At 36.6% G+C, this 12,362-nt stretch overlaps 1 long non-coding RNA gene across 6 annotated transcripts in view; it reads left to right on the top strand.

Annotated features, from left to right (window-relative positions):
- Positions 1–12,362, top strand: part of LOC125934357 (uncharacterized) — a 202,843-nt gene that overhangs the window by 168,055 nt on the left and 22,426 nt on the right. Inside the window, exon 6 of one of the 6 annotated variants that reach the window (XR_007461353.1) lies at positions 5,192–5,342. The exons of the other annotated variants lie outside the window; for them this stretch is intronic. This is a non-coding gene — a long non-coding RNA (uncharacterized LOC125934357). Of the gene's footprint in view, positions 1–5,191; positions 5,343–12,362 lie in introns of those variants that run through there. 6 annotated transcript variants of the gene reach the window in all.

The following is a 12,362-nucleotide window of genomic DNA, read 5'->3' as shown; positions in this document are numbered from 1 at the left end:
GTTCAATTTAATTCTAATTATTGTGATTTCTTTTTCCTTCCTGGAAAGTCACCAGTGCAATACTTATTCTGGGCCTTCTCTTGGTCTGTGCTCTTGCCCTGGGCAAACTTCATTAATCTTGACCCATCTATACCCCTCAAAATGCATACGCCACTTCCTGTCTGCTGCTTACATCTTTGTGTCTAATATATACCTCAAAATTTATCTTGTCAAAAGATGAATTCCTGGTGCACCCATCTTTTCCTCTACCAAAATTTGCCATCTTGGTAAACGGCATTTGTTTAATCCGTTCATTTGTTCAATCCTAAATCCTAGCAGCCACCCTCGCTTCCCATCCTTGCCTGGCTGTTCACATCCAGTGACATCCATCAGTATGCCATCTTGACCCACCTCCAAAACCACACACCTGTCTATCCCTTTCCATCTCCATGTCATTACCCTAGTCTAGGTTATCATTATCTGTCACTCTGCCTCTTATAAGTTGCGTTCTAAGTGGTTTCTATCTTTTAATGCTCTCCTCCCTAGAGTTGTTTTTCTACATCAGGATCATAATAATATTTTTTAAATGTAAGTCACAATGAAAATTAAATCCAGACTCCTAACCATGTTCCTATAGGATACGATTCCTGCCAGCACTTCCAGCCCCATCTCTTACCGCTACCTGCTGGCACTAACTGTGCTCTCAGCACAAAGGCCCCTTTCCTGTCTCACACCACATCAAGCTTTTTACAGACTGAGGTCCTTGAAATTCACTGCCTCTTATACCAGGAAGTTTATTCTTTGGGTTGTTCACATGGTCTGTGTTCTCATATTTTCAAGGAGGCTTTTCCTTACCAAATTGAAAATAGCCTTCCTCCCCTGATTCTTTTCTAGGACAGAATCTAATTTATCTCCTTCATACTTTTATCTATAGATTATTTGTCCTTTCCTGTGTTTGTTGATACTGTTGTATCTCCAGCATTCTCAGCACCTATTTCCTGAAAGGTTCTCAGTGACTATTTGCTGACTAAATTATTGAATGAATGATATTGGTATCCTCTAATTTAAAGCACTCCAATATCCAAGTCCTGAAACTGTGTAAAGCTTTTCACTACATTGGAATGGAAACCTATAAGATTAGGTTTGTCTTCCATCTACTCTCCTTTCCTATCACACTTTCTATCAAATTTCTTGAGGAAAAGAATCTTAAAGGGCCAAGCCTTGGTGACATGACTGGCATTTTCTTTGGATAAATAATGCATGATTATAAGTCAAAGATGAAGATACAATAGAATCTATGAGATTTTAACAACATTGAGAATCATGCCCTTTAAAAATATGTAGAACAAGATGAAACAAATGTTTGCAGTAGATGTTCGGGTGCTCTTCCCTAAAAATAACATACATAACCACAAATCAATGTTTAAAACCAGATGGTTAATGAAGGCCAGCCAGGAAACTCCTATAATTCACAGTAATGAGTATGGTTATATGTTCCAATTATAAACCAAACTACAGCATGACACACGGTATCTATTTCAAATAACAGTAACTTGATTGTTTCATATTTTTCAAAGTTCCAAACTTAATTTACAGGGAAAAATGTTAGAAAGCCTGATTGATGAAATTAATCATTCCCACTTAGTCAAATGGAATATTTTATTAACAAGACCTATTCAAATGTCAGATGTCATCAGAAAGAAAGCAATACTCAAACCCAAATTAAAGTTAAGATCTTTCAAAACAGGAAAGAAGTCTCATCACTATGGTTGATGGTTGAAGAGAAATATTTTTTTCCCTCAACCCTTTGATGTCTTTATAAATAGGACCCTAGGGAAAAAAATATTCTGTTGAGCCAAGAGCTTTAGGGGCACTACTACTATAGATAAATGCCAGGGATTGAATTTTACTTTAGTTTCGACAGCAAATATTTATTTTTACCTTAACATTCACCTTGATCTCAGAGAGGTAGTTTGAAAAGGCATTCCAACTTACCCTAAGTGATTGGGGCAGGAGCACATTGCAATATAGATGATTGAATGTGATTTATATGGAGTCATTCTGCTCATGGGAGACAAGTTACTCTGGGCCACCTTCTCATAAAGGATAGAATGCTCAGGATTGAATACTAAGAAAACAAGGGCTTCAATACCCATCATCATTTCCATCTAATTTGAAGTTTGCTACTAACACAATATATATTTAGAATACAAACCATCATGATAGATATGTATGTTTGATACTTCATATTTTTGTCATTTTTATTAATCTATTATTTTCCCTTAGAAATTTTGAAGCATGCTTTTGCCCAAAATGTGGCAAGACTATAGTCAGACACGCTTGGACAAATTCTGTTTTTATATAAGATTTCTGAATGGACGTCAGTTATGTTTATTGAGGACTGGAGGTTTATTTTCTGAACTGTGTAAGGCAGAGGATCTTTGGTCTGGGAACAAAAATAAAAAGATGAGGGTATGAGTACTATATCGAAAATTGGAGAATTAAGTAAATTTAGCCATTTTCCACCACTCTGCTTCCCATATGCTGGTAGCCAGGCCTTCACCATCCAGAGAAGAGATTAAAGGTCTTGTAAACAATATCAACTCAAGAGGAAGTTCTAAAGATGCTGCCATCAGAAATCAGTCAAGTAGATAACCCAACCCGATTACCCCCCAATGACATTCAGAATCTATAAGACACATTAATGCACTCAGTACTAGAAACTATGAAAAGACAATGTATGCCCATGTGAGAAGACAATAATACATCTGCATATATAATTATATAAAAATATTATAAAATATGAGAAGACAACCAGGGGTTACCAGACAGTGGAAACTAGCATATAATTTGAAAGCTAGAAACCAAAACAAACAGATTTAAAGCAACTTGGAGATAATGGAGACTGTGCAGGAAAAAGGAAACATAAAAATAAAAACAAAACAGCATTAATATTACAGAAATGAGAGATCGTGAAGCCAAAAGCAAGAACAGGATGCTATAATACAGATTCAGTTCAGTCAGATTACAAAAAAGACCTTTTACAAATGAAAAATATTATAGTTAAAAATGAAAAGAGAAGAGTTTTCAGGAAGACTCCTGAGAGATTTAGATAATGGTAGGAAAGAGGTTGAGTAGTGATTACACACATAGAAAACGAAGCAAATGAAAACAATTGTAACCCTAGGGAAAACAAAATGCTGTGCAGGAAAAGAATAGTGCTCATAGTGTAAACTGTGTCTCATCTAGAAACAGAATTTTTGTAGTCATAACAATGTATTAACATGTAAATATTAATTTAACCAAGACTACAATATAACTGTACTGGAGGAGAAGGAAATGAGAAGACCATGTGTATATGGAGAGGGAAGGGAGGAAGAAGAGGCAACACAGATACATGGTCTCATCTTCTATAATAGGAAGTCAGTTAACAATGCCAGAAATGGAAAATTTGAAAAGGAGCAACGAAGAATGCTACTAGAGTCAGGAAGCCAAATGACAACATAATCAGGTGAAAGAGATGAAAATGATTAATTCTGGGGTGGACAAAAGTTGAAGAAGGGGTGCAGTTATGCAGTGTTCCATAGCAAACCTTATAAACTAGGAGAGTCGTCAGATACTGTATATGATCGACCTTAACTATGAATAAAAACTGAAAGGAAAAGGAGGGTGGAGACGTGGTGGAGGCAGTGACCCGCCTCAGGATCAGTGAATACAAGGGAAAGAAATCTGGGCTGATGATGGTTTAATGTTAGATCTCCAAGTGTCTCCAGTATCGATAACATGGGAAGAGAGAAGTCACTGCCCACGTGGTGAGCAGAGCAGAGGCACATGGCTTAGTGCAGGAGTCATTGATGGTACTTAAAGATCCTTGGCCTCCAGCTGTGTCTTGTTTGTTAATTTCTGGCTTTGCCTGAACATAGATGGGTGACCTTGGACAAGTCAGCTAATCTGCATGCCCCGTTAGCCTAGCTGTTTCTCATTTTGTATGCTTCACAGTGTGTAGCAGAGAGCTTTGTAGAGAGTAGGCACCCAGAGGCTTCTTTATCAATTATCTGGATTGCTATTTTCTTTGGGAAAATGTTCTCCATATTTAAACAAATACGTAAAATATATTTTTGTAGAATGTGTTTGGAAACTGACAAGATGTAGAGGTAGTCCTGAGTGATCAGCGCATGAAGCTTTTACATAATAACCCACACGTGAACAAAATGTTTTTGAAATTCCTCCATTGTAATCACCCTCAAACTTCAAATCACTTAAAAATGTATGCCTGTTTTTTAAATACAAAATAATACATGCTTTTTATTGAAAACTTTGAAAAATATGAAACATTTACAGAATCAATGTTAATCTTACCACTCAGAAATAATCATAAAAGAGTGTGGGTATATATTACAGTTATTTTTCTTATTTACCTACATATGCATGTATGTATAAATTTGGAAAATATACTATACATTTTGTGACCTGATTTTTTTCAGTTCATATGTTATAAATATCTCCCCTTATCATTAAATGTAATTGTCACTATCATTTTTAATAGGTTCATAGTGTTCAACAGATGTATAATAATTCATTACCAGGTGTAGCTTAATGTTTTCCATGATTTGTTTTTAAAAATAACATTGTAATGAATAACTTATATAAATTTTGTACACATCTATTTATTTCAATGGAAGTAGAATTTCAATTTCTAGAAGTTATTTTAATTTCTAGAGGTAGAATTTCTGGAAAAGGGAGAATGTATATTTTTTAAAACTCTTATTACTACCAATTACTCTCCAACTGACTCATTCATCAGCATCCCACATTTCATACTTTTGAATACACTCAGAATTGACAAAACTTGATTTTTGGAAACACTTAAATTCCTTAGTAGATATCCTACTTTGACTCATAGATTATAAACTCTGAACTTGGAGATCACTTTTCTAAAAATTCACCTTTTGTATTCCCCAAAACATCAAGAAAAAGTAATTTTGTATTAGTTCTTGGTAAATAAGGTCAGTGATCAAACTGGGTGATGCTGTTTAAGCTAAAATAATATGACTGTAAAGTAATAACACTGATTGTGTACATTGCCAATAGGCTTTGGAATACAGATATATACTCACTTGTGAGCATAGAGAACAACTATTATAGAAGTCAAATGGAAGATAATGTGGGATTTCCTCTGATGGCTTCTTCAAGTTGCTGGTGGTTTTTTCAGATTATCCAAAGGTGATACCCATTAAGAGGAATCCCAAAAGAAGAGAACACTCACATGATGACAGAAGTGCATGCTGGTTAGCGTTTTTTACATAATGAGACAAAATTGAAGCAAATATGTAAAAGTAGATGAATAAAGTAAACTTCAATGAAAAAGCCTCTGAGAAAAACAAGCATTCCTTTTTGTTGTTTTTAATTGTCTTTTGAAAAAATAGCAAAATAGGATTCTAAAAGTGGCTCTCAAGAAAAACTTCCTTCAGCTAGGAGAGTGCTGTTCAGAAATCGGTGAGACTGAGCCCCGTGTCAGACTCTGTGCTGAGCGTGGAGCCTGCTTAAGACTCTCTCTCTCTCTGACTCTCTCTCTCTCTCCCTCCCTCTCTCTCTCTCTCTCCCTGTATTCCTCTCTCCCACTCATGGGAGCACACCTTCTCCCTCTGTCTCTCAAAATAAATAAATAAACTTTAAAAAGAGACACTGGAAATAGGACTCTACTTCCCATAAATCTGTTTAGCCTCTGGGAAGTGCTTGCCTGGCCTCTCCAACTGTGGGCATCCTTCGTGATTCACCTGGGACTCCTCCCTCAGTGCTGGGTTACACAGACTTTCTTCTGTCATTGGTGAATTCTTTCCATCAGCCAACTTGACAGCCTTCCACGTCAAGCCAGCCTAGAGAGCTGATGTAAGAAAATGAGCTCACACCTCGTGGGAAGGAGAGAGCAACTGTTTTACTTGTTTTCTGCATAGACAGAGCAATGGCAGGCTGCACATTCAGAACTCGGTCTCTAAGACAAACTTGTGAAGAGATGGGCTTGAAGGATGCCTCTGGTCCTGTATTTAAGCCTCCGTCGATAGTGCTGACAGTTAGTAAAATTTTGGTTCTGTAGTCAAAATTATGGAGAGGACGAAGTGTGTCTTCAGTTAAAAAAAAATAGAGAGAGATCCTTCGTCACCTACTCCAATTTGAGTACCGTTCTAGGTGTTTTCACATTTCTTAGCTCATTTAAATCCAACAACATTCCAGGGAGGTGAGCTAACTGCCACTTTCACAAATGAAGGAACTGAGCTAAAAGAAAGGAAGCAATGTATCTAAAGTTAACCAGTTAGTAAATGGAAAAGCCAAAATGTGATCTTGGGTCTTATTAATTCTGAAACCCCTTTTAACATATCCTTTTTAACATACTATTTGCATCTTTTTGCCCCCTCTTCTCTGAGTTCCTCCTGTTCAAATTGACTTTCTACCTGCTACCATGTTGGAAGGAATTTAATAATATAATTACAGTATATTACCTTTTAAAGATTTGGTTGGATTTGAATAGGAGGCAACCACCAAATGAAATTTGAGCGGTGAAATTTTAGATATCAGTGACAGATTGATGCAGGAGATGTTACACACTTACAGTCTCAGAAGAAGAGGCTGAGGTGTCTGGTGGGACACTGAAAAGTTTCAATTATAAAATAACCTGAAGTTGGGGTACCTGGGTGGCTCGGTTGGTTAAGAGTCAGACTCTTGATTTTGGCTCAGGTCATGTTCTCACAGTTCGTGGAACTGAGCCCCGCATCGGGCTCTGCACTGACAGCACATAGCCTACTTGGGATTCTCTCTCTCTCTCTCTCCCTCTCTCTCTCTCTCTCTCTCTCCCTCTGCCCCTCTTCCCCTCTCATGCTCTCTCGCTCTCTCTCTCTCTCAAAATAAATAAATAAACATTTAAGATAAAAATTAAAATTAAAAAGTTTAAAAAAATTGGAAATCCTGAAGTCAGGGGCTACGTGTCTTTGTCCATCTCTGTTGTAGTGACATGGACAGAACATCCTTAAAATATATCTTCTGATGAGAAATGATGAAAAACTGTATTGAAGTTTCAAGAGAAAAATACATCTGAAGGAGGAGATAGTAGCAGAATGAGAATTCCTTTGTATGAACATCAATATAGTATTTTTCCCAGTCTTTCAAATATATCACTATAAACATAAAAACCCCACCTATCCCTTTCAACCCCTAATTCATTAGCATGCACATTCAGAATAATTGAGTAGTGGAAATGAAACATTTTTCTTGTCAGTAGGTAAAAAAAAAAAATGTGTTATGCAATTCTCTTTAACTGTATGTACTGGTGATGCTGAAAGAAATTACAAATTGAAAGTAAAAGAAAAAAAAATTTTTCCGAGCTTACATAGAAAAATTGTTAGCTCAGACCTTAAATTGAATATGCAACTGAAAAGTCTATAGATCAGATATTTAGCACTCAGAAAAAAAATGCACACAATCTGAGCTTGCAGAGGACACTTGGTTATCATTCTCAACAACCAAAACAAACATTTTTTGAACATCTAGTATGTATCAAAATCTGAACCAGACAGTGAGAAAATAGAGTAGGAGGTCCTAAAATCTTTTTGGGGAGACAGAGTATGTCTGTACACCCACCTACACATTAAAAGAGAACAAAACAAAGTGGATTCCATTTTGCTGAATGTCTTCCATAAATGACCTCACTTTATCCTGTGTTTGCATTACATAATTGTTTTTGCTTATGAAGAATAATCTGTTATATTTTTCACCTTTTCACCTTATTTCCTAGCATGGGAAATAAAACCAGGGTTTTATCACAAGAGCTAATAAATAACTCACTTTTTTCTTTTTTTGAAAACTCGTTTTCATTTTAAGATAATTTTTAGGCTTCTAAAAGAGTTGAAAAATAACGCATAGAGTTCCCATGTACACTTCACTTAGCTTCCCTTAATGTTAACACCTTACATAACCAAAGAGATAAGAGTGCTTATCTCTAAACTAAGAAATTACCATTGATACAATGCAATGAACTACAGACTTTATTCACATTACAGCAGTTTTTCTACTAATGTCTTTTTTATGTCCCAGGATCTAATTCAGATTCCATACTGTACTGTTTGTCATGTATCCTTAGTCTGCTCCAATCTTTAACATTTCCTCTGTCTTTTGTTGTCTTTCATTACCTTGAGGCTTTTGAAGAGTATGGATCAATTATCTTGTAGAATGTTCCTCAAGTTAGGTTTGTTTAATGTTTTCTTTTTTTAATATTTTATTTATTTTTGAGAGAGAAAATGCATGAGCAAGGGAGGGTTAGAGGGCGAGGGGGACAGAGGATCTGAAGCAGACTCCAGACTCTATGCTGACAGCAGAGAGCCCAACACAGCGCTCAAACTCACTAACTATGAGATTATGACCTGAGCCAAAATCAGACGCTTAACCAACTGAGCCACCAAGGCGCCCCTGTTTAATGTTTTCTCATTGTTAGACTGAGATTATGCATTATTAGAAAGAATACCAGAAAAGTGACGTGCCCATACTCACTTTACCGTGATAGAAGGTACATGATGTGGATATGTCATATTGGTGATGGTAATCTTGGTTAAGCCTGTGTCTGCCAGATGTCCACACCACAGATCACCTATTTTTCCCCTTGTGATTAAGTCTTCATTTACTTTTAGTAAGAGATACTTTGAAATTATTCAAATGTCCTCTTTCTCCTTAAATTTCACCCCCTAAACAGCTCACTTTTGAAGAAAACATACCCCACAGATAGGAGAACTCTACCAGTGACTCTAAAAGCCATAAGTAATTGGTGGCTCTTATGATAATCCTAAAGTAGAGAATCTTCAAATTGCTAAAGACATAACATGTAAAACCAGAGGCACCATAAAAAGGGAATAAGGAGTCAAACAATTTGCCATTTGTACTAAAACACACACACAACAACAACAACAACAACCTTCCTCTTTTCAAGGGCAGCGCTAAAATTAAGAAATAAATTGTGAAGAGAAACAGAAGGAATTCCAGACAGATTCCATAGTTATCGGAGCTACATTATCACTTGTATTTCTTAACTCATTTTTGTACCAGTAAGTTATATGGTTCACTGGTGGTTTAAAAATTGTATTTCCAGGGTTCCTCAGATCATTGTACATAAAGAACCATGAGCTTTGGGGTTTTTTTATCATTAAACTTTGGCAGACTGCTGAATGCCTCTTGTATAATTGGTTTGTTGATTTTCTCCCAACATTCAGTTATTAACATTGCAAGACCTAGGTTCCATTCACATTGTAAAATATTTCTTCAGAATTAATTCTGTACCAACTGCCCCAGCCATAAGAGGTGAAAAATTCATGAATCCTGTCTTGGCAGAATTGACTTGACCCTCCACGAGTCCCAAATGAATTAACTACAGCATATAAAAAGGAATGTTACTATCAGTTTATCACATAAAAAAGCAATTTGAAATGTATATAAAATATCAAAATATCTATGTTATAAATGAACCAATTATGTACTGCTTTTTTCTGAGTCAGTAGTAGCATCAATATCTAATACATATTTAGTACTTTCTATGTGCCAGTCACTACGTTTTTTACACATATTATCTCATTTAATTGTTCATTAATTACAGCTTTATAAGGTATCAAGAATTGTGAAGGGTTTGAAATGTCACCCTACTTGTAAGCTAACAAGATGGCCTGCCAGTTTTATGGATGCTGACAGAAGACATAAGACTCTTGGGTCGGAGACAAAGGGCTTTATTACCCATAGAAGTAGTAGTAACCAGAGAATATCAGCATTTTCTTGGGCCAATTCTCTAAGCCCTAATTCCCACAGGACAGCAGAAAGAAGGTCAGATTACATGTGCACACAGTGGGTTGCATTACAGGAGAGGAGCCTGAATTTAGGGAAAGTGAATATTTTTTAAAATGTTTATTTATTTATTTTGAGAGAGAGAGAGAGAGAGAGAGAGAGAGAGAGAGAGAGAGAGAGTGCAAGCAGGGGAGGTTAGAGAGAGAAGGAGAGAGAGAGAATCCCAAGCAGGCTCCACGCTATCAGCATGGAACCCGACGAAGCGCTCCATCTCACGATTATGAACTCCATGATATCATGACCTGAGCCAAAATCAAGAGTCTGAAGCCTAAGCAACTGAGTCACCCTTGCACTCCAGGGAAACGGAATATTTAAAAATAAACAGTAATCAAATAAATAAATATAAATAAATAAACAGTAACCATGCCACTCTTTGCTCCAGAGGGGGACACTACCACTGTCTTCTGAGACTATTTACTATACAAACATCCTTGAACAAACAGGCTAGAACAAAGGCAGGCAGTGACTCTGCTGGCAAGACACACAGAAATGCAGGACACTCGTGGCGAATTACATCCCACCATGATGTAGGTACTGTCATTATTTGTCTTATGAATGAGGAACTTTAAGCTTAGAACTCCAGGAGCCATTCAACGAGGACATAAGGTATATGATTTTCCATGGGAGTGTGTTAGTATTTACATGCTCCCCATAAAGTGTTGCAAATCGCACCTGCATCAGTTTGCAAATGGTACAGGAGAGGGATTGGGCATAAAGGTGCACCATAGGTAAACTTTTCATTAGGTATTTTGAAAAACAAAGTGTGCTTTCCTCTGTGATGTCACTTTTAATAAATTAAAGTATCAACATTCATATATATTTTCACATCTACTATGCTCAAGGAGAAAGTATGCTGCTGTAGAAAAAAAGCATGATCCCTGAAGTCAGACAATGTCAAGTTGGAACCTCTGTAAGGTGTTTCCTGATTTGTGAAGGGGGAATCCCTTGCAGGGTCATGGGAGGAGTTAAACGAGATCATGGGTGCAAAACTCCCAGCATCATACACCGGCAAACAGTACGTGCTCAGCAGTAAGAAGCAATAATGGTGACTTGTAGGGTGATTGTTAGCAAAGTCCTTTCAATTTCTGTTGCTCTCAAAATTTGGAAAACTCAACAATAAAATCAGAAAGAGATTTTCAAGCCCTGTTTTTCCATGTAAAAGCTTTTGTAGGCATTGGAGATGTGTCATATTGAATTTAACTTTCTTTTGTTGTTCAAAGATTAATTTTAAATATGGGGTGAAAACTCTTTAAGCTGTCAAAGCATTACCTTTTAGCATTGGAATGAATGTTTTTCTTTTAAAAGGTCTCCTAGTATATTTTTTTAATGACTTGGAGCAGAAAAGCTTGTCATTTTCCCTACCACAGTGTGAATAAAATACAAATGTATGGTGGGAATCAGAGATGGGAGGAGCCCAGTAATCTACACCTGCCATGTGTGTCCTAGTGATCAATTCAAAGGGACCTTTGACTTTTCATAGGGAAGTGTGCTATGTTAGAGACAGCTCTGTTGATCTTTTATCCATTCACATGGGGAGGTGTTGGAAGATGAAACTGCATTTTGCATTCACTTAAAAGTTACGCCACAGCCATTAGATAAAAGCAAGAATAATTGCCTGCTCAGTGGGCAGGCTGCTACAGAGGAGGAAACACACTCATCAAACAGTTGTGTTTTTCAGCTTTGGCAGATGGAACATCACATTCTTTGGTGAGTTCCTCCACCCTGTAAAATTTAATGATTTGCCCTCCCCGCAGATTGCTGAACAAATTATTGTCCACGATAGCTTGATGTCAATTTGCTTTCGAAAGCCTCTCAACTTTAACTAATAGTTGCAATCCAAATTAACAATAACCAAGGAAGTATGGAAATTATGGGTGCATTCTGGTAATTCACTCCAAACTAAGCTTGTTATCTACATGAAATACAACCGTGGCTCCATGAATAATTCTCAAAAATGTTGAATTTAAAATGAGCACTGGGTAGGATAAACAGTAGTTGAATAATACTTAAACTCCACCATCTGGTATTCTAGTATTTTAATGTGAGCTAAATTTCTTTTATTAGGTGTTTATTTGAGATTCTTTATGGATTCTTTCCTTCTGCAGAGGGAGCTCCATAAATTGGGGAGGAGTAAGAGTTACGATCCAGGATAGTTTTCTTTTATAGTCATTCTCTTAAAGAGAAACACAAGTTTCAGAATCTCAGCCATTTTCCCAAAGGAACAACTGCAGAAGTCCTAAAATAACTTGTTTTAATTCATAGCACTTACTTATAAGATACGACAAGATCAGTGGGTGTGGAGGGAGGGAAACAGTTCCTCAGGTGGTAGGAGAAAAAAGAGTATATGCTACAGATTGATGATAGGAAACAGACAAAATGATTAACAGTAGGAGACAGGGCAGGACCAAAACATAATAACAAATATATAGCAATGGTCTTTGAGAGAAAAATAAAAGACTAAAATAAAGAATTTTTGAAACATGAAATGGGTATCATGAAAGGAAGATTGA

The sequence above is a fragment of the Panthera uncia genome, assembly GCF_023721935.1.
Source record: "Panthera uncia isolate 11264 chromosome A1 unlocalized genomic scaffold, Puncia_PCG_1.0 HiC_scaffold_17, whole genome shotgun sequence".
NCBI lineage: Eukaryota > Metazoa > Chordata > Mammalia > Carnivora > Felidae > Panthera > Panthera uncia.
Note: the sequence above shows the minus strand (reverse complement) of the source record. Positions and strands in the feature narration are given on the sequence as shown.